Here is a 21559-nt window from a genome sequence, read left to right as displayed (position 1 = left end):
GACAGGGATCCACGTCTACAGACATGAGACCACGTCCACAGAGACGGAACCACGTCTACAGGCAAGGACCTACATCCACAGACACAGAACCATGTCCACAGACACGGAACCATGTCCACAGTTACAGAACCATGTCCACAGACACAGAACTACAACCACAAACATGGAACCACGTCCGCAGACATGGAACCACGTCCAGAGACACGAGACCACATCCACAGACCTGGAACCACGTCCACAGATACGGAAGCACGTCTACAGACACAAGACCACATCTACAGACGCAGAACCTACATGGAATCAATTCTGCAGACATGGAACCACGTCCAGAGACACGAGACCACATCCACAGACCTGGAACCACGTCCACAGACACGGAACCACATCTACAGACGCAGAACCTACGCTTACAGACATGGAATCAATTCCACAGACACTAAACCACGTCCACAGACACGGAAACACGTCCACAGACACTAAACCACGTCCACAGACACGGAACCACATCCACAGACACTAAACCACGTCCACAGACACGGAACCACATCCACACACAGGGAACCACGTCCACAGACACGGAACCACATCCACACACAGGGAACCACGTCCACAGACATGGAAACACATCTACAGACACTAAACCACGTCCACAGACACAGAACCACATCCACAGACACTAAACCACGTCCACAGACACGGAACCACATCCACACACAGGGAACCACGTCCACAGACACGGAACCACATCCACACACAGGGAACCACGTCCACAGACATGGAAACACATCTACAGACACGGAACCATGTCCACAGTTACAGAACCATGTCCACAGACACAGAACTACGACCACAAACAGGGAACCACGTCCGCAGACATGGAACCACATCCAGAGACATGAGACCACATCCACAGACCTGGAACCACGTCCACAGACACAAGACCACATCTACAGACGCAGAACCTACGCTTACAGACATGGAATCAATTCCACAGACACTAAACCACGTCCATAGAAACGGAAACACATCCACAGACACTAAACCACGTCCACAGACACGGAACCACATCCACAGACACTAAACCACGTCCACAGACACAGAACTACATCCACAGACACTAAACCACGTCCACAGACACGGAACCACATCCACACACAGGGAACCATGTCCACAAACATGGAAACACATCTACAGACACGAAACCACGTCTGCAGACACAGAACAACGTCCACAGACAGGAAACCATGTACATAGATACAGAACCCAGACTCCAGACTGTGTTGGACTCTTCTGGGAGTAGAGTCGCCCAACGTCAGCATGAAGCCGTCACTTATTTTTTTCTGTTCTTTATTGCTCAGCTGACACCATGTTTTTACTTTCCATCCAACAGATTAAATCAGCAGCTGAAACTTCTCTGCCGTTTGGGTTTCGGTCCGTTCGGATGCAGCAGTTTACCTCCAGAGTGTGATAGAAGCACTTTTCTTATTGGAGCTGTCACAGATACTTCAGGCTTTTCTGGATTTCTCAGTTTGTTCGGGGATGCCTGATGTCCATTGTCTGCCTGCAGAGGGGGAGGGTATTTTTGTTTATGGAAATGGTTTCAGTGGAAGGAAACAAAACAGAGATGTTATCCTGAACACACACAGATTTGCATAGGAGTGTGAATATTTTCCACCAGTAAAAGTATCATACCATTCATCCAGTGTACCATTAGCAGGACCACAGTGTTTACTTTCTAGTTTCATAACTAAATTATAAACATAATATATATGTTTGTCATAATATATATGACAAAGTACTGTTTTATCATATTTACCCCTGTAATCCATCATTTCTGGCTGCAAAGGAACTTCAATGTGTAATTATTTTATAGGAAATTCCACCAGTTTGAGTTAGGAATTGTTCATGAATGTTTTCCTAATTTTGTTATCAAAGGATTATTTATCCAGTTGTGGGAATACCACAAGGCTGTTTGGTGCTTTGTTCAGAAATCATGACGTCTGGTTTCTATTTCTAGGCAGACAATTCTGGTCGATTTTCCTCTGAAACACTCTGTTCAACCTTCCATTAGGTGATGGCTGGGATTCAGTCTTTCTCAGTTCAATGAAAAGTGAACTAAGATCATACTTTTTTAAATCCAGAGGCTCATTGCAAACTGTGGCATCAGTTTCTGAGCATGTGCACAAATGATGCTTCAGACTGAAAAAGCTGGAGGCTGTTAAAAACAAATTCAACTACAGATAAAGTTCTCATTTAACCCGACATAAAATAATCCTCTTTATCTCAGTGTTTCTTCCTCGTCTGCCTCTGGCTCTCAGTAGACTGAAAAAAGAGGGAATCACCATGGTAACCTGTGGATTATTCCATCATGGCTGCGCCAGATGTTTTGCTGGTCGTTATTCCAACTCGGCTTTAAACGTGGGACATAACACCAACGTTCCTCATGTATGCACTGGTTTCATTGGTTTTAGCTTCAATGGGTTTTAATGAAATAGATTTTTTTTCTTGTTTGTGCAAAAACCAGCTGGAGCAGCAACAAAGGAGGATGGATGATTCTTTAGATTTTTATCTGAAGATGAAAACAAGGCAGATGATGTTGTTTCTGTTGGGCTGTGACCTGAAACTCCACATGTGTGATGGGCAACGTGGCTCTAGGGACGCCACCCTCTCTGGGTGAAATCAAGCGTGCAAGTGTTGTAACTCAAATATTTGGAAACACCAAAGCTTCCAGAAGGCGAATGTCATCATAATTTCATGTTGAAATAAAACCGTAACGTTAATACGACCTGAACAACAAAAAAAGGCAAAATTATTTAATCTTTCACAAGAGGAAGAGGGTTTTCTTTTCTATGGATTGTTTTGTTGTTGTTTTTGAGCATTGTAGAGTTGCGTTTGGCTGCACTTCCTCTGATATCCACTAGATGCTGCTGGGAGAAAACTGATCTGAACTGGAAAAAAACCAACTTCTCTCTGCAAACACTAAGAAAAAAGCAGTTAAGAGCCATTAGCATCTGTTAGCAGCCAACAGGAGTCAGTGATGTTGCTGCACATGAATCACACTACGTTAGTCTGAGCTCTGCGTTTGATGCTTCTATGGAGAGTTTGTAAAGTGTTTAAACCATTTTGTGTGTAATTTAGGGTACTTGCAAATGAATGTTCTATCTAGAAATTACACACACAAAATAAGTTTACACAAAAATGTACATTAAAAATCTACACACAAATTTATCACATTCAGCCTCACAAATTTAATAGTTTCATGTTCAAAAAGGCTCAAACAGAGAAATTGTTAAATATATGCGCAGAAATCTCCTGGTACGCACGGACAAATCTGTATCTACGTACAGATCAGACTCTTCCAGCCTCACCGCTTCGTCTGCAGGATGCGTTTATGGGCTGGTGGAAAGCTGGGTCATCTGGATTTTCTTCTTTAGTTATTTCAAAGTGGGAAAAATACTTTCTATGACAGAATATTTGGCCTTTCAACAGTGAAAAATAGACAGATAAATTAATCCACAGTAGATAAAAAATGACCTTAGTTTTATCCAAAGAATCATCTCGCGGAGTTGCAAAGCTAAACTGTAAATGAATAAAACTTCTGCTTCAGAACAACAACCCGATTTCTGCATCACTTCTGCCTAAAAAAAGCACCATCACAGGGAATTTGTGTTCGAAGAACTTTGACAGCCCTAGAAATTTATTAAGGCAAATATTGTAGATATTTTTTGAATGTGGGAATTGAAATGTGAATGCTGACTTCTAAACCTTCCACTGTCGATCATGTGATCTTAAATTCCCTGGAAAACTGCTCTCGTTCACATATGTGACCCACCATGGGGAAACCAGCAACAAGTCGGCAAGTTGGTCTGGAAGTCCAGAATACAACAACAAACAAAAGAAATCAAAAGCAAACATGGTGTGTGGGCTCACTTAATGGTGATAAAAACATGGATAGCCACTCTACTCCACGTATTGACAGAAGTTCTGGAGACGAGGCTTCATCGACAATAACTTCAAGGTTTCTGAGACTGGGCTTATGTATGTCATCCAGATCAAGGACAGTATTACCTGGTTATTAAAATAATACCTTTAGAGGCCCAGCAGCAATGCCTCTAATGACCTGCTGACCTGCAGCGTAGGTGTCCCCCAGGGGACGGTCCTGGTCCTGTTTCTCTTTAGCCTCTACTCTGCAGACCTCGGACAAACAGAGACATCTGCATTCTGCAGAGGTTCTCAGAGGACTGCGATTGTTGGACTGATCACTGAGGACCATGACGTGGACTACAGAGGACTGACGCAGAACTTTATGGACTGGTGTCAGCAAAACCACCTCCTGATTCAAGGATTCAAGGAACTTTATTGTCATACCAGCTCACATTTACATGTTTATGGTACGAAATTAGAACTGAGGTCCCGGTTTGAGCCATAAGAAGGAGGGCAATAAGTGAAATAAAATAAGACATGAAAAAAAATAGAAATATAGGCTAAATATAAATAGAATATAAGCTAAATACAATAGAATATAAACAGCAAAATTTTAAATAAAAATGACAGTAAACACTAAAGAGCCCAGTTTGCATGTGCAGCCTAGATAAATATGTGCAAGTATGTATGTGCATGAGGTAGTGATAGTCCAAAGTATAACACTTCTGATATTAACATTAATGATATTGCACTTGTATGGACAGCAGGTAAACATGTAAACATGTGGACAGGTAAAGTGTTTGCAGTGCAGGTCTGTTTGTCGGAGTGGGGGGGTGGATTCGGTTGGGGTGGGGATGGGGGGGGGGGGGGTGGGGGCAGGGCAGCAGGGTTTGGGCTGGTGTTCAGAGGTGGGGAAGTAGGGTGGGGAAGGGTGGGGAGGAGTCTACAGGGCATGGCAAGAGTTCAGCAGTCTGACAGCTTCAGGGAAGAAGCTGTTCCTGATCAATGCAGGGAAAACATAGGACATGCTAGTGGATTTTCACAGACACCGGTCTGCTGTCCCCTCACCGGTGAACATCCAGGGAACGAACATTGAGAGAGAGGACTCTTAAAAGAACCTGGGTGTTCACCTAGACCATAAACTGGACTGGACTCAAACATGGACCACTGGACAGGAAGGGTCAGAGCAGGTCTATCTTCTGAGGAGATGAAGGGGGACTCCTGAGGACCTCCTATGACTCTGTGGTGGATCACACATCCTGTACGGTGTGGTCTGCTGGAGCAGCAGCATCACAGAGAGGGAGAAGCTGGACTAAGTCATCAGTCCAGCTCTGTCCTGGGCTGGTCTCTGGACTCAGTGCAGGTAGTAGGTGACCTCCATGCTGGACCATGAGTCCCCCCCTGCAGAACCGGACCATGAGTCCACCCTTGCAGGACTGGAACATAAGTCGCCCTTGCAGGACCCCTGTCTGGTCTGGAGAGCAGCTTCAGGGACAGACTGGTCCATCCTCGTGGAAAGGAGAGATACCGCAGGTCTTTCCTCCTGCTGCTGTCACACTTTACAATGAACACATGACACTGTTGTTACATGTTTACATGCATGTTTATGTACATTTTATGTACATATTTATGTGCATGTTTATAAGGAGGACAGGTTTTGGACCTCACAGGGTCTGAATGAACAGGACATGAGCTGAACCGTTACCCTCCTGCATCAGATTTTCAGCCTGAAGCAAACACTGAAACCACCCCGTCTAAAAACAGACTTGTGGCTCTGTGAGAGGAATAAAGAAAGAGGAAGATGAGTCGACACCAGTAAGCAGCAGCAGGCTGAACTGGTTGTGTAAAAACTGTTTCCCTCTGAGATGCGTTTCAGTGTGAATGTGAAACACGTGTTGATTTATTTTAACGTCTAACATCAGTTTAAATATAAGAAAGAGGAAACTGAGTCTGAGAGCCGAACCACAACATTGCTGCTGAGTCTGCTGGTAGCAGGTGAAGGTACAGGTTCAAATAAACTGCTGGTTTCTAAATGGAGCTAACACTTTAAAACCTTTAGTCCTGATCCAGAATCCTGATCCAGAGTCCTCATATTTTCATTGTGGTCTTGATCAACAGTTTTCCAGTTTTCAAAATGTCTTTCAAAGTCCTTCTTTGGACATTTTTAGCTTTATTTCCAGTTTTAGTCTGGTCCTGGTACCAGACCTGTTCCATAGGAATCTAACTGTAGGTACTGAATCCTTCAGGCAGAATTAGGCTCCTAACTCAAGAGATGAACAGCAGAATTAACAACAAAGATAACATGCCATGATGCGTTCAGGGTCCTTGCTGTAGTTCTGCTACTACTGACAGCTGTTCTGAGATCAAGCCTGGACCCAGTAGGATTCCTGTGTTAGTAAAATAAGGAATCGAACACGATCAGTTTGTGGGGTGAATCAATCTAATCTGGTAACTGGACCATGTAGAACTCAGAATACAACAGAGACCAGTGTAAACTTCATAAAGCTGCTGGACTTCATATCAGATCTCTGTCCAACAAGTCTGTTAGTTCATGACATCATTTCTCAGTTTGGATTTTCTTTTTCTGACAGAAACGTGAACAGAAGACACAAGTGCTGCAGTTCTTAATGAAACATTTTAGGTTTAGGAATAAATGTAGAATCGGAGGAAAAGGGAAGGAGAAGCTGCCTTATTTACAGCTTCATTCCAGTTTAAAGAGATTTCATTTGCTGGTTTTATTTCTTTCGAATATCTTAGTTTTATTTTAAGGCTGGTTCTAAAATCCTGTTTTAATCGTCTCCAGACGTCCAGGACACTAAATTTTACTGATGAATTTTCTGGATTATTGTCGGTTACCTCCACTGATTTTAACCATTTCATCTGAACATCCACATGGATAACATGACAAATGGGAATGTGAAGGAAGTTTCTTCTATACTGGACGTTTCCATGGCAACATGGAAAAGAACCGACCCACATTCCAGGCCACATTCTGGACCTGGTTCTCTCTGAAGGTGGTGATGTTTCGTCTGCTGCGGTCGCTGACTCGGCCTTGTCTGAGCATTTCTGCATTTAGTGTGATTTCCTGATCACTCAGAACGTCCAACCAGCTGCTCCTCGGTTAGGAAGAGGAACATGAATGAAAAGAAGAGCTCAGTGTGTGGAAGGCAGAGCTGTGTTAACAACCAGAGCAGAGTCAGCTGAGGGACTCCTGCATCATCTTGAATGGTTGCACCGATAAGAACCAGGAGCACCTTGAGCAAAGATAAACCAGCATGGAGAAACACCACTGTGGTCACCAGCCTAAAGAGAGAAAGCAGGAAAACTGAGCGGAAGTGGCAAAAAATGAACTTCAGACTGACTCTGAGCTGTAGAAACAGAGCCTGCGTAGCTATAACACTGAGCTGTGAAGGCCAGAGAGCTTCATTTATCTGGAATGATCCACAAGAACGCCAGCAATTCTCTGTGATTGCTACGATGGAAAACTTCCATTTCAGCCCAGAGCTCCTCTCCACTGAGAAATAAAGCCAACTATTTTAGCCAAAACATTAAAACCATTAGACAAAATATTAATTCCACACAGTCATACAAGAAAACTAGTCTGTGTCTAAAACCTGGAAATAATTCTGATGTTATGTCAAGTTTAATGTGGTGGATTTAAAAATCCTCCAGGAAATAGCTTGGCATCTGAAACCAGCAACATGCATTCTGGACATGATCCCATCCCACTTTTAAACCAGTTTTTACCTCAGCAGAAACTGATCTTCAGCTCGCTGGCATCGGCTGCCATTAAACCCCTCCCCTAGACGCCTCTATAATGAACACCTATAGACCTCTTTTACATCCAGATTACTGAGAAAGTTCACCAGCTTCATGACTTTTTAAATGAAAGTGGAAATCTGGATAAATTTCAGTCCGGTTTCCAAACTCATCACAGCCCTGAACCAGCTCTGGTTACAGTGGTAAAAGACTGGTTCTGGTCTAGTATGAGTCCTGGTTCTGGTTTAGTATCAGTCCTCGTTCTGGTCCTGTATCAGTCTTGGTTCTGGTCTAGTACTAGTCCTGGTTCTGGTCTAGAATCAGTCCTGGTTCTGGTCTAGTATCAGTCCTGGTTCTGGTCCTGTATGAGTCCTGGTTCTGGTCTAGTATCAGTCCTGGTTCTAGTCTAGTACCAGTCCTGGTTCTAGTCTAGTACTAGTCCTGGTTCTGGTCTAGAATCAGTCCTGGTTCTGGTCTAGTATCAGTCCTGGTTCTGGTCCTGTATCAGTCCTGGTTCTGGTCTAGTATCAGTACTGGTTCTAGTCTAGTACCAGTCCTGGTTCTGGTCTAGTACTAGTCCTGGTTCTGGTCTAGAGTCAGTCCTGGTTCTGGTCTAGTACTAGTCCTGGTTTTTGGTCAAATATCAGTCCTGGTCTCCTCCCGTGGGCTCACTACCTGCAGGAGGGGCCACAGGAGTCGGGTGCATTGTGAGATGGGCAGCTGCCAGAGACGGGGACCCTTGCGATCTGATCCTCAGCTGCAAAAGCTAGCTCTAGGGACGTGGAATGTCACCTCTCTGGCGGGGAAGGAGGCTGAGCTGGTGCGCGAGGTTGAGCGGTTCCGGCTAGATATAGTTGGACTCACCTTAACGCACAGCTTGGGCTCTGGAACCACTGTCCTTGAGAGGGGCTGGACCCTTGTCCATTCTGGAGTTGCTCCCGGTGAGAGGCGCCGAGCAGGTGTGGGCATGCTCATTGTCCCCCGACTTGGCGCATGTACATTAGAGTTTACTCCGGTGGATGAAAGGGTAGCCTCCCTCCACCTTCAGGTGGGGGGACGGGTCCTGACTGTTGTTTGTGCTTATGCACCAAATAGCAGTTCAGAGTACCCACCCTTTTTGGAGTCCTTGGAGGGGGTGTTGGAGAGCACTCCTTTTGGGGACTCCCTCGTTCTGCTGGGGGACTTCAATGCTCACGTGGGCAATGACAGCGAGACCTGGAGTGGCGTGATTGGGAGGAACGGCCCCCCTAATCTAAATCCAAGTGGTGCTTTGTTGTTGGACTTCTGTGATCGTCATGGACTGTCCATAACAAACACCTTGTTCAGACATAAAAGTGTCCACATGTGCACTTTGCACCAGAACACTCGAGGCCGCAGTTCGATGATCGACTTTGTAGTCTTGTCGTCGGCCTTGCGGCCGCATGTTCTGGTCAATCGGGTGAAGAGAGGGGCGGAGCTGTCAACTGATCACCACCTGGTGGGGAGTTGGCTCAGATGGTGGGGGAGGATGCCGGTCAGGCCTGGCAGACCCAAGCGTGTTGTGAGGGTCTGCTTGCAACGTCCGGCAGAGTCCCTTGTCAGAAAGAGTTTCTACTCCCATCTCCGGCAGAGCTTCAACCATGTCCCAGGTGAGGCGGGGGACATTGAGTCCGAATGGGCTGTGTTCCATGCCTCTATTGTTGAGGCGGCCAGCCGCAGCTGTGGCCGTAAGGTCGTCGGTGCCTGTCGTGGCAGTAACCCTTGAACTCGTTGGTGGACACCAGCAGTAAGGAATGCCGTCAAGCTGAAGATGGAGTCCTATCGGGCCTTTTTGGCCTGTGGGACTCCAGAGACAGCTGATGGGTATTGGTGGGCTAAGCGGAGCGCAGCTTCGGTGGTCGCTAAGGCAAAAACTCAGGCATGGTATGGGTTTGGAGAGGCCATGGAGAATGACTTCCAGATGGCTTCGATGGGATTCTGGTCCACCATCTGGCGTCTCAGGAGGAGAAAGCAGTGCTCTGTCAACACTGTGTACAGTGGGGATGGGGGGCTGCTGACCTCGGCTCGGGACGTTTTGAGGCGGCGGTGGGAATACTTCGAAGACCTTCTCAATCTCACCAACTTGTCTTCCAATGCGGAAGCAGAGTCTGGGGTAGCTGGTGCTGGCTCTCCTATCTCTGGGGCTGAGGTCGCTGAGGTGGTTAAAAAGCTCCTTGGTGGCAAGGCCCCGGGGGTGGATGAGGTCCGCCCAGAGTTCCTTAAAGCTCTGGATGCTGTAGGACTGTCTTGGCTGACACGCCTCTGCAGCATCGCGTGGACATCGGGGACAGTTCCCCTGGACTGGCAGACTGTAGTGGTGGTCCCCCTCTTCAAAAAGGGGGACCGGGGTGTGTGCTCCAACTACAGGGGGATCACACTCCTCAGCCTCTGTCTATTTAGGGGTGCTTGAGAGGAGGGTCCGTCGGATAGTTGAACCTCGGATTGAGGAGGAGCAGTGTAGTCGTGGTCGTGGAACAGTTGACCAGCTCTACACCCTCTTTCGGGTCTTTAAGGGGGCATGAGAGTTTGCCCAACCAATCTACATGTGTTTTGTGGACTTGGAGAAGGCATTCGACCGTGTCCCCCGGGGACTCCTGTGGGGTACCCCAGGAGTATGGAGTGCCGGACTCGCTTGTACGAGCTGTCCGGTCCCTGTACGACCAGTGTCAGAGCTTGGTCCACATTGCCGGCAATAAATCAGAATCGTTTCCAGTAAGGGTTTGACTCCGCCAAGGCTGCCCTCTGTCACCGATTCTGTTCATAACCTTTATGGACAGAATTTCTAGGCGCAGCTGAGGTGTTGAGGGGATTCGTTTTGGTGGCCTCAGGATTGGATCTCTGCTCTTTGCGGATGATGTAGTTCTGTTGGCTTCATCGGGCCATGATCTTCAGCTCTCACTGGAGCGATTCGCTACTGAGTATGAAGTGGCTAGGATGAGAATCAGCACCTCCAAGTCTGAGACCATGGTCCTCAGCCAGAAAAGGGTGGAGTGCTCTCTCCGGGTCTGCATTAGGGTCCTGCGTCTGCAGTGATGCGGACTCTGCATCGGTCTGTCATGGTGAAGAGGGAGCTGAGCCAAAAGGCAAAGCTCTCGATTTACCGGTCGATCTATCTTCCTACCCTCACCTATGGTCATGAGCTGTGGGTAGTGACCAAAGGAACAAGATTGTGACAAGCGGCCGAAATGAGTTTTCTCTGCAGGGTGGCCGGACTCTCCCTTAGAGATAGGGTGAGAAGCTCAGTGATCCGGGAGGGGCTCAGAGTAGAGTCACTGCTCCTCCACATCGAGAGGAGCCAGATGAGGTGGCTCGGGCATCTGGTCAGGATGCCTCCTGGACGCCTCCCTGGTGAGGTGTTCTGGGCACGTCCCAAGAGGCCCCGGGGAAAGACCTGCCTAGGCAGCTGCCCCCGCGACCCGACTCCAGATAAGCAGCAGAAAATGGATGGATGGATGGATGGATCAGTCTTGGTTCTGGTCTAGTATCAGTCCTGGTTCTGGTCTAGTACAAGTCCTGGTTCTGGTCTAGTATCAATCCTGGTTCTGGTCTAGTACTGGTATTTGGTCAAATATCAGTCCTGGTTCTGTTCTAGTACCAGTCATGGTTCTGGTCTAGTATCAGTCCTGGTTCTGCTGGATCTCAGTGCTGTGTTTGATACTGTAGATCACAGAATCCTGTTGCACAGGCTGGAAAACTGGGTTAGATTTTCTGGAGCGGTCCTTAAGTGGTTCAGGTCCTGTTTACAAGGCCGGAGTTATTTAGTTCCGATCGGCAGCTATGAATCCGAGCGAATGGCCATGACTTGTGGAGTCCCCCAGGGGTCAGTCCTTGGACCTCTTCTGTTCAACTTGTATATGCTCCCTTTGGGTCAAATATTACAGAACTTTAGCATTAATGATCAGTTATGCAGATGATACACAACTTTATGTCTCTGTCACCAGACGACTGCAGCCCAGCAGACTTACTTTCTGGAGCAAATAAACACCTGGATGAGGGAGAATTTTCTATAACTACATGAAGACAAAACTGAGATTATTCTGTTCGGTAGAAAGAGGTGAGGGTCAACATTGGTAAACACCTGGAGACTCAGGCTCTTAAAACCACCGACCAAGTTGGTAACCGTGGAGTGTTGATAGACTCAGACCTGACTTTCAGCATCCACATGAAAGCTTCACTAAGAAGCTTTTTACCAGAAACATCAACAGGATTAAAAGTTTAGTGTCCCACTAAGACCAGGAGAAACTCCTCCATGATCCATCTCCAGTAGACTGGATTACTGTACTGGTCTTTAACAGGACTTCCCAGTAAGACCAGGAGAAACTCCTCCATGCATCCAAAACCAGTAGACTAGATTATTCTACTGGTTTAATGGTATACTGGTTTCCATTTCACACTGGTTTCCAGTCAGAGAACAGATGTTAAACCCTTCTAATGGTTTACATCCCAGAACGGTTCAGGTCCAGAATCCAGTGGTTTGAAAGTATTTGCCCCTACTGGTCGCCAACTGGTAGCCTACTGGTATGACTTCTTTGAAGAGGAACAACAACTGAAAACTATTGCAACAAAGCTTTTCTACTGCAGACTAGCTAACAAATTAGCTGTTTCTGCCATTTTATATAGCAAGTAACAGTAAATAATCTGACTTAAACAGGAGGATAAAGTTGTTGCTGGACTACCCTGCCCTGTTTCTAACATAATGCCAAAATAAACTTTACTGTATAGGTGGATTTATGGTTGCGTGGCATCTGCATAACCGCCATAGGCTCGGCGTACCTCCACAGAGACTCGACGCGCATTTCTTCCAGACCTGATGTGCACCCCTGCTTCACAGATAGTTACACGGAGGTACTCCCTTGTGATTGTTCAGTTTGGGACAATGTGTGTCCGGATATCTGGATCTTCTCACTGAATTTGTGTGGTAACCACCATTTTTAAAAACAATAACCAGTGGATCAAGTTGATGAGAGGCTGATGGAATTATTTCTTCGTTTTCTTCCACAAGCTAATAAAGACACTGAACCATACTGGACCTCAGCGGGTCTGATGAAGGGACAGATTCTCCCCAGAACCAAGACCTAAACATTATTGAACCAGTGAGGGATCATCTGGACAGAGAACGGAACAAAAGGCAGAAACATCTAAAAGAACTTTGGAAAGTCCATCAAGGATCCTGGAGAACTATTCCTGGAAAGTCCATCAAGCATCCTGGAGAACTATTCCTGGAAAGTCCATCAGGCATCCTGGAGAACTATTCCTGAAGACTAGGTGGTGGATTGGGGGAAACTTGTGTAGATTTATATTTAGAAATTGTTATCTGTTCAACAACAGTTAAAAACCAGAAAACATGAATTATGGGGGACCACTGGAGGAAAGCGATGGCTAAATATTGGCATCAGTCATCTTCACAGAAACCAGAACAAAAGTCTCATTCATCGTTTTCAGGAAGTAACAGTAAAACTTTGGTTTTGTCTTGTCAGCTGTCTGTTTTTCTTCTTTCTGTATTTTTTTTATCCCATTCTACTGTTTTAGGGCCAGTTTGCTGACTTACGGAGGAACCAACAACCCACAACTGAAACACAGATGGGAAGAACTCTAAAACTGGAATTTCCACCTCAGCAGAGACTTTTCTTGTGTTTAAAACTCAGGAAACTCCTAACATGCACTGCCTGGCAACAAAAAAGGTGACCACCTGGACTTAACTTGGCTAACAGGTAGGAGGATAATTTCTGCATGGGTAATTATATTTCAGCTGCAGAAACTCCAACTAATACAATGATATATATATATATATATATATATATATATATATATATATATATATATATATATGAATGCATTAACAGCAGTAACTAATTTATGTAATTAATTGCGTTAATAATTTTAAAGCATGTGCGGCATGACGAGCCATACATCCGTCATTTCTATTATGATGGCGAGACATGGAGAAGCAGGATGGAAAAGATGAGCCAGCTGGTTCTATGGATGGACTTGAGAATAAACACAGCGTTATTGGAGCAGCATGGACGTTGCCTCCTTGGAGGATGAGGGTGTTTTAACACACACTCTTTTCCTAGTGAGATGTTTCCACATCCACCCTTGTCCTGTATTTTATTTATTAAACTCATCCTGCGTCCTGCAGCAACATGGCTGCTCGCCCTTGCCCTCCGTGGGTGGTCTCTCATCTATCCAAGCTCGGGTCCTCTACCAGAGGCCTGGGAGCTTGAGGGTTCTGCGCAGTAACTTGGCTGTTCCTAGGACCGCACTCTTCTGGACCGAGATGTCTGAGGTTTGTCCTGGGATCTGCTGTAGCCAGTCTTCCAGTTTGGGAGTTACTGCCCTGAGTGCTCCAGTGACCACAGGCATCACTGTTGCCTTCACTTTCCAGGCCCTCTCAAGTTCTTCTTTCAGGCCTTGGTATTTCTCCAGTTTCTCATGTTCCTTTTTCCCGATGTTGCAATCGCTTGGTATTGCGATGTCAACCACAACGGCTTTCCTCTGCTGTTTGTCCATCACCACAATGTCCGGCTGGTTTGCCATTACCATTTTGTCGGTCTGGATCTGGAAGTCCCACAGGATCTTAGCTCGGTTATTCTCTACCACCTTTGGAGGTTTTTCCCACCTTGACCCTCGGGGCTTCCAGTCTGTACACCGCACAGATGTTCCTGTACACTATACCAGCCACTTGGTCATGACGCTCCTTGTAAGCTTTTCCTGCCAGCATCTTACACCCTGCAGTTATGTGCTGGATTGTCTCAGGGGCCTCTTTGCACAGTCTACACCTGTCTTGTATGGTAGATCTGAGAGTAAACTTTAGCTGGTTGGGTTGAGAACAGCAGGTTTATTTGCCTTGCTTCAATTTGTGTACGTCTTAAGGCGGGTGGCCAAGGCTTGGAGTCGTTGTTTGGCAGTTTCTAGTGCTTCAGGTATGGGCATCTGGCTATACCTCCTGGGTACCTGTTTTTTCGTTGCACCTTTCTGGAGCTCTGATAGTTGGCTCACTTTTCTCCAAGCTGCCTTGATTTTAGCCTCCAACCTCCTCTTCCATGGTGGATATGTATCTTTATGGTTGCTCTTTGGTTGATAGCCAAGCACCTCAAGGATCACTGCTGCTGAGGTTTCAGTGATGGTCATTGTAGGAATCTTTCTCAAGGCTGCATTCACATCTTCCAGGAGACTTTCCGATGGTGCTTCACTCAGCCTCTGTAAGTGGCGTCGGGGTTGCCTGATGTTAATTTTTGCCATGATCTTATCTCTTAGGTCAGTTGCTGCCTCCCTCAGTGTGATTGTGCTTATTGGGGCTTCGTACCCAATCTCTGGATGGGGAGTTAACTCCCCCCTGACCTGGCGTCCTGGCTCCCCCTTGCCATAGCATTTGTGTTGTACCGCTGTACTCAAGCTGTGATAGCAGTTGCCGTCTGTGGATGTTGGAATGTTGAGCTACTAGTTGTTTGGCAGTGAGTGTTGATTGTGGGTTTTGAAGGTTCCATATTTCCCACATTCTCTGCATGTAACCCTTCTGACTAGGGTTACTGGAGTAGTAGCATTCCAACAGAGCCTCTTGTCCATTTCCGTCTTGTTCCAGTATCCCACTTCTAGCCAGCGTGCTCTGGTTCCCCAGCACCTGACGCAGACCTTGTTTGACCAGGCGACGTCTGAGCTGATATGTCTTGTGCTTTCTTGTCTCTCATCATATGAGGTAGGCAGTAGCACAGAGGCTCTTGCCTAAGGACCCACACTAGGTGTTGGTAATTGCCCTGGCCGGGATGTGAGCCCGGGTCTCCTGAAAGTTGGATGACTTTTATATATATATATATATACATATATATACATATATATATATATATATATGTGTGTGTGTGTGTGTGTGTGTGTGTGTGTGTGTGTGTGGGTGTGTGTGTGTGCGTGTGTGCGTGTATGTATATATAAACCCTTCCCTCCCCCACCCCCCCATCTCTCCTGGGTAGGCGGGGTTCCAGTTTGGGTCCTCTACCAGAGTCCTGGGAGCTTGAGGGTCCTCCAGTATCTTAGCTGTTCCTAGGATTGAACTCTTCTGAATGGAGATGTCTGATGGTTCTCCAGGTGGAGCCACTTCTGCAGTGTGGGGGACATGGCCCCCAGTGCTCCGATGACCACTGGTACTACTGTTGCCTTCACTTTCCAGGCTTTCTCCAGCTCTTTCTGGAGTCCTTGGTATTTTTCTTGTTTCTCGTGTTCTTTTTTCCTCATATTTCCATGGTTAGGGATGGGTACATCCATAACTATGGCTTACCTTTGCCTTTGCTCACAATGTCTGGTTGGTTGTCCACCACCATGGTGTTGTCTGTATCTGGAAGTCCCACAGGATCTTAACCCTCTCATTCTCCACCACCTTGGGAGCATAGTCTGGATTTTATGTTGCTCCATCACTTTCCTTGCTGCCTCTGAATGTTTTGAACTTGTGTCTAAAATTGTTAAAGCATTAAAACCTTCTTTGTGTCCAATACACATCATCTCAAGTCACCTGTTTAAGACCTTTGTGATTGTATTGGTTCAGGTATTGTGCTCTCAAAGCAGAATAAAAACCAGAGGTGATGGAGCTTCTCCGAGGCAGCGCCTAGACCGTGGAACAGCCTCCCTCCGTCTGACAGGTCCTCTCATTCTGTCGGTCACTGTTTGTCTAGACTGAAACCTGCCTCTTCCCCCTAGTTAACATTGGCTTGATGTTATGAGTTTATTTCATTATGTTTATTATTTTAATTAGTGTTTTATGTATTTATTGACTAAAGTTGGCATTGTGAAGCACTTTGGTCAACTGAATTTATTTTAATGTGCTATTTAAATAGATTTTAATTGAATTCTCGTTTCTTAAACAACCTTGTGGAAAGATACATCCATGGTCATGAAAAAGACGCTAGTCTGTTCCAGAAGGGTCAGAGCATCAAGCAGAGGAAACATCTAAGAAGATGCAGACACTACTAGAACTGGGTTCAGAACTGTCCAACACATCATTAAAAACTGTATGGTGGAGACCCATCGTTTTTCTGGAAGACAAACATCCTGTATGAAGGTGATCGGTTATCAAGGAAGAAAAAAACTGGTAGAACCCAGGGCTATGTTTAACAGTGAAATGTTGTGATCAATGGTGTCGAATGCAGCAGTGAGAGCTAACATGATGAGTCCAGGTAGGAGTCCTTTATCTGAGACCATGAGGAGATCATTGGAAACCTCCACCAGGTCTGTCTCTGGGCTATGATGAGATCTAAATCCGGACTGAAACTCTCCAGATAGATTATTTCTGCTTTTTCAAGAATTGTAGACATAGAGGGGAGGGTTGATAAAGGTCTATAATTAGCTAACACTCCTGGGTTGAGAGTAGTTTTTTTAAAGAAAAGGTTTGACTCCAGCAGCCTTATAAGATGGTAGTAGATCACATGTCAATGGAGACTTGTTGATCAGGTCCAGTACATTTGTATTAACTAAGGGAAAACGTCCTTAAACGGTCTGGTTGGGATGGCTGAATGTTTAGATGACGCTGTTATTCTGGGTGGTCAAGAGAGCTGTACAGGACAGAAACAGTCCAATCAGAAACTGCAATAAAGCAACATAAAGATGTCCTAAAATAAATCCTAAAATGTCTTCAGCTGCTTTTTTAAAAAGTCCATAGAGTCTACCACATAGAGGGACAGGGCCCGTCCTTCTAGAGTCTGGGGCTAAAGCCTGAAAAGCCAGGTCTCCCAGGGTTTTAAAACAGGTCTTTGGGACCTTCAGGAGGCTCTGGCCTGAAGACTGAAGGATGCTCCCTGAGGAGTAGGGGCACAGCAAGTCAGCAATATGTAACGCCTGAAAAGCTAAAACTAAAATATTATAGTCAATATGGAATCTGACTGGAAGCCAATGAAGTCTTGATCAAACAGGAGTGATGTGCACTATTCTGGGCGGACCTGTCAGTAGTCCGTTGGCAGAGTTCTGAACTGACTGAAGTCTGCTGAGTCATCTTATTGAAACAAGTGAAAACAGAATTACAATAATCAATATGAGATGAGATAAAAGCATGAATGATCATTTCAAGATCTGATTTTGGTAACATTCTCCTAACTTTAGACATAGTTCTCACATGATAAAAACTATTTTTGGTCAGCTGTCGGGAATGTCCCTCCAAAGAGATAGCTTGATTGATCACAACCCCAAGGCTTCTGATGCTGGTTTTAATGAGCCCAGAGTACCAAGATGGTTTTTGATCAGGTGACTCTGAGCAGGATCTTCCTTTCTTCAGAGGTGGAAAGACAGAATGCCAGGTCACTGGGATCAGGTGTGTCTTCCCTCGCCACTGACTCATTCTGTTCCTCAAACCTGGCATAGAACTGGTTCAGAGCCTCAGGAAGGGAGTCATCACCATCACAGGAGAGTGGAGCAGGCCTGTAGTTGGTGATAGCTTGTATGCCCTGCCGTAGGCGCCATGCATCATCTGTATCTGTGAAGTATTTGTGGATTCTCTGAACTTGAGTGCACTTTGCTGTTTAAATAGCCCAGGGCAGCTCGGTTCTAGCTTTTCTCAGAGCTGCCTCGTCCCCAGATCTGTAGGCAGCATCCCTAGATTTAAGTAGCACTCTCACCTCTGCAGGCATATATGTTTTCTGGTTGGGTCTTAAATGATGGTCTTAGAGATGGCAACATCCTCTGTGCACTTGCTAATGTAGCTGGTCACAGCTTTCCTCTAAGTCACAGTATTCCTCTAAGTCAATGGTGCTGTTGTAAATGGCCGCCTGTTTGAATATGTTCCAATCAGTACATTCAAAACAGTCCTGAAAGGTAGACATTGCTTCCACAGGCCAGGTCTTTGTCTCCCTTTGGCTTGGTCTCAAGCATTTGACGAGGGCTTGATATGCAGGAATTAGCATAACAGTGGATTGGTCTGAGTGCCCCAGGTGGGGGAGGGGCTCAACTCGGTAAGCACCAGTAATGTTCGTGTAAACACAGTCCAGAGTGTTCGTCCCCCTCGTTGCAAAATCCACATTCTGGTGGAGTTTTAGTAGGACTTTCTTTAGGTTTGCATGATTAAAGTCACTGGTAACAATAAATAGTCCATCTGGGTGTGCAGTTTGGAGCTCGCTGATGGCTCTATAGAGATCTGCTAGTGCAATGTTCGCATTGGTACTTGGTGGAATGTAAACAGTGAGTTTAAACACAGTTGTGAATTCACGGGGAATGTAGAATGGTCGGCATCTAACAGTCACATACTCCACTAGTGGAGAGCAGTAGTTGGAAACTAACTGCATCATTCAGTGTTAATGTAAATGCACAGCCCACCTCCATGAGTTTTACCTAACAAGGTAGCAATCTCTGTCAGCTCGGAAGGCTAGCAGGCCTGGTAGCTGAATGACAGAGTCTGGTACCCTGTTGTTCAGCTATGTCTCCACAAAGATGAAGACACTGCAATTTCTGTACTGCCATTGTGTATCACGCTGAAGTTGGATGTAGTCCAGTTTGTTGTCTAATGAGCAGACATTGGCAAGCAGGATGGAAGGGACAGCTGACCGGTCAGCGTAATTCAGGTAATTCCTCTACAGGCTACAGAGGTCCCCCAGAGGTCGGCTCTGGGTCAGAGTGGTCAGATAAACTTATTATCTGGATTCTGTGAAGACGTTCACAGTCTAAAAGCAGGGATCCCCACCTATCTTTTGGTAAGATGGTTTCCAGAGAAGAAGACCAAAAACATATATGACTGGACCAGAAAGACCCAGAGAAGCTCTGAGTCTGGCAGACAGAACGTGACCACAGGGAACAGCCAGAGCCACTAAACAGTCCGATGGTTTGTTTTGAGTAAGTTATCCAGGTTCAGTTATTTAAATCTATGGTGATGTAGATAAGTCTGCTCTACACAACTGGTGTGTACGGAGAACTGACTTTGAGAACAACATGAGAACATTTTCTTTTTCTTACGTTTCTCATCCTTCATGAGAAAATATACAAGTTAGACAAATACAAATAATCTGATCAGGCTGAGGAAATGTTCTGCTCTGCTTCACACTGCTCATTACATGCACGAGGACACTTTCTGAAGTTAAGGCTGACTCCGTTTCGAAGGAAAGAAAAACAAAACCGAGCTTTTGTAAAGTGACACTCTGCAATGAAATGCTTTTTGCTCTCTCTCTCTCTCTCTCTCTCTCTCTCTCTCTCTCACACACACACACACACACACACACACACACACACACACACACACACACACACACACACACACACACACACGTGAAGATTTAATTTTAGCACTATCAGATCTCTGAGAGAAAACACTGGCAACTTTCCTGAGACACAAACACACTCTGTAGAATAAATATTAACACTAGTTTCCTGTTTCTCTCCTCCTCCTGTCCCAGTCTGAGACACCCTGTCACCGTCTGAAACAGTCAGTATAAACTAGAAACCAGTGTAACGATGTTAAAACTGGTGTGATGTGTTCAGATCTCTTAGTCCTGGTTAAAACTCCAGCAGCAGCATCTGGATGAGCTGCAGATGTTTATTGGTCTTACTGGGAAGTCCTGTTAAAGACCATTACAGTAATCCAGTCTACTGGAGATGGATCATGGAGGAGTTTCTCCTGGTCTTACTGGGAGACTAAACTTTTAATTCTGTTGATGTTTCTGAGCTGGTAAAAAGCTTCTTAGTGAAGCTTTGATGTGGCTGCTGAAAGTCAGATCTAAGTCTATCCAAGACTTGGTCGGTGGTTTTAAGAGCCCGAGTCTCCAGGTGTTTACCAATGCTGACCCTCTTCTCTTTGCTACCAAACAGAATAATCTCAGTTTTGTCTTCATTTAATTGTAGAAAATTCTCCCTCATCCAGGTGTTTATTTGCTCCAGACTCTGACACAATAAGTCTTCTGGGCTGCAGTCATCTGGTGAAAGAAGCTGCATTTCCATTACTGTAGTTCGCAAAATAAAAGCGATATTTCTAACATTTCAGTAAAGTGCAATTGCGATTTGTATTAAATGGTGTTTAGCGCATTATCCATTATTCTTGTAAAATCTTGTCCCGCAAGACTCCACTTTGAGGAGGATAGAGATTTCTAAATTTCTGTAAAGCTCTTGCATTTCGCTGTTGTTTGCTATCAAGGATGACAATTATATTTTTTCCTTTAATTATTTGTAAAAAGATTTCCATCTCTCCTGCATCTACTCATACTGCACCATCTCTATTTGAAATGAACCGGACACGTGACCCGCTACGTCACGTCTGGTGAAGCATTAATGCGAGAAAAGCGATATACTTCTATATCAACATGTTTGAAAAACCATCTCCTGAGAGCATAAAAACTTTTTTGCGATATTTGGGAGTTTTTTTTTCTAAATGTAGGTGTTTCCATTACCGTTTTTTTATTGCGATATTTCAGTTCAGTTTCAGTTTATTTACACACACTCCCATATTTACACACATTCACCTTTACATGGAAATTCAGCTATGAGTTATATGTTAATCAGATCTTGCCGAGAAGCTAACACAAACTTTTTAGAAGGGAGCCTGAGTACATACAAACAAAAAGACTGAAACAAATACCTAATAATAAAGAGAAAAAAGATAAAGCAACACACGTTACAACTTCCTCATACATCATCAACATACCTACTTACAACATATATTAAATGCTAAGACACAAAACTTTCCAATATCAAATAAATCTAGGACCATGATTATTAATGCATATATGAACTGATCAATTTACCTTTAACATTTTTTTAAAGGTGGAGATGGATTTCAACACCTTCAAATTCTCTTCGAGTTCATTCCAAATCTGCGGGCCCCTACATACAATTGTAAGGACTTATCAATGTGCAATTCTAGGGGTAACGGAAACGTACCTAGAGACACATAAAGTTGTGTACC

The 21559-nt window shown here is 45.2% G+C and overlaps 1 protein-coding gene across 1 annotated transcript in view; it reads right to left on the bottom strand.

The window, feature by feature from the left end:
• Nucleotides 1-21559, bottom strand: part of LOC121654683 (rho-related GTP-binding protein RhoG-like) — a 48402-nt gene that overhangs the window by 11504 nt on the left and 15339 nt on the right. Inside the window, exon 2 of the mRNA XM_042008919.1 lies at nucleotides 1456-1561. The gene's annotated coding sequence lies outside the window, so the exon portion shown is untranslated. The remainder of the gene's footprint in view (nucleotides 1-1455; nucleotides 1562-21559) is intronic.

This window comes from Melanotaenia boesemani, chromosome 15, assembly GCF_017639745.1.
Source record: "Melanotaenia boesemani isolate fMelBoe1 chromosome 15, fMelBoe1.pri, whole genome shotgun sequence".
Classification (NCBI taxonomy): domain Eukaryota; kingdom Metazoa; phylum Chordata; class Actinopteri; order Atheriniformes; family Melanotaeniidae; genus Melanotaenia; species Melanotaenia boesemani.
Note: the sequence above shows the minus strand (reverse complement) of the source record. Positions and strands in the feature narration are given on the sequence as shown.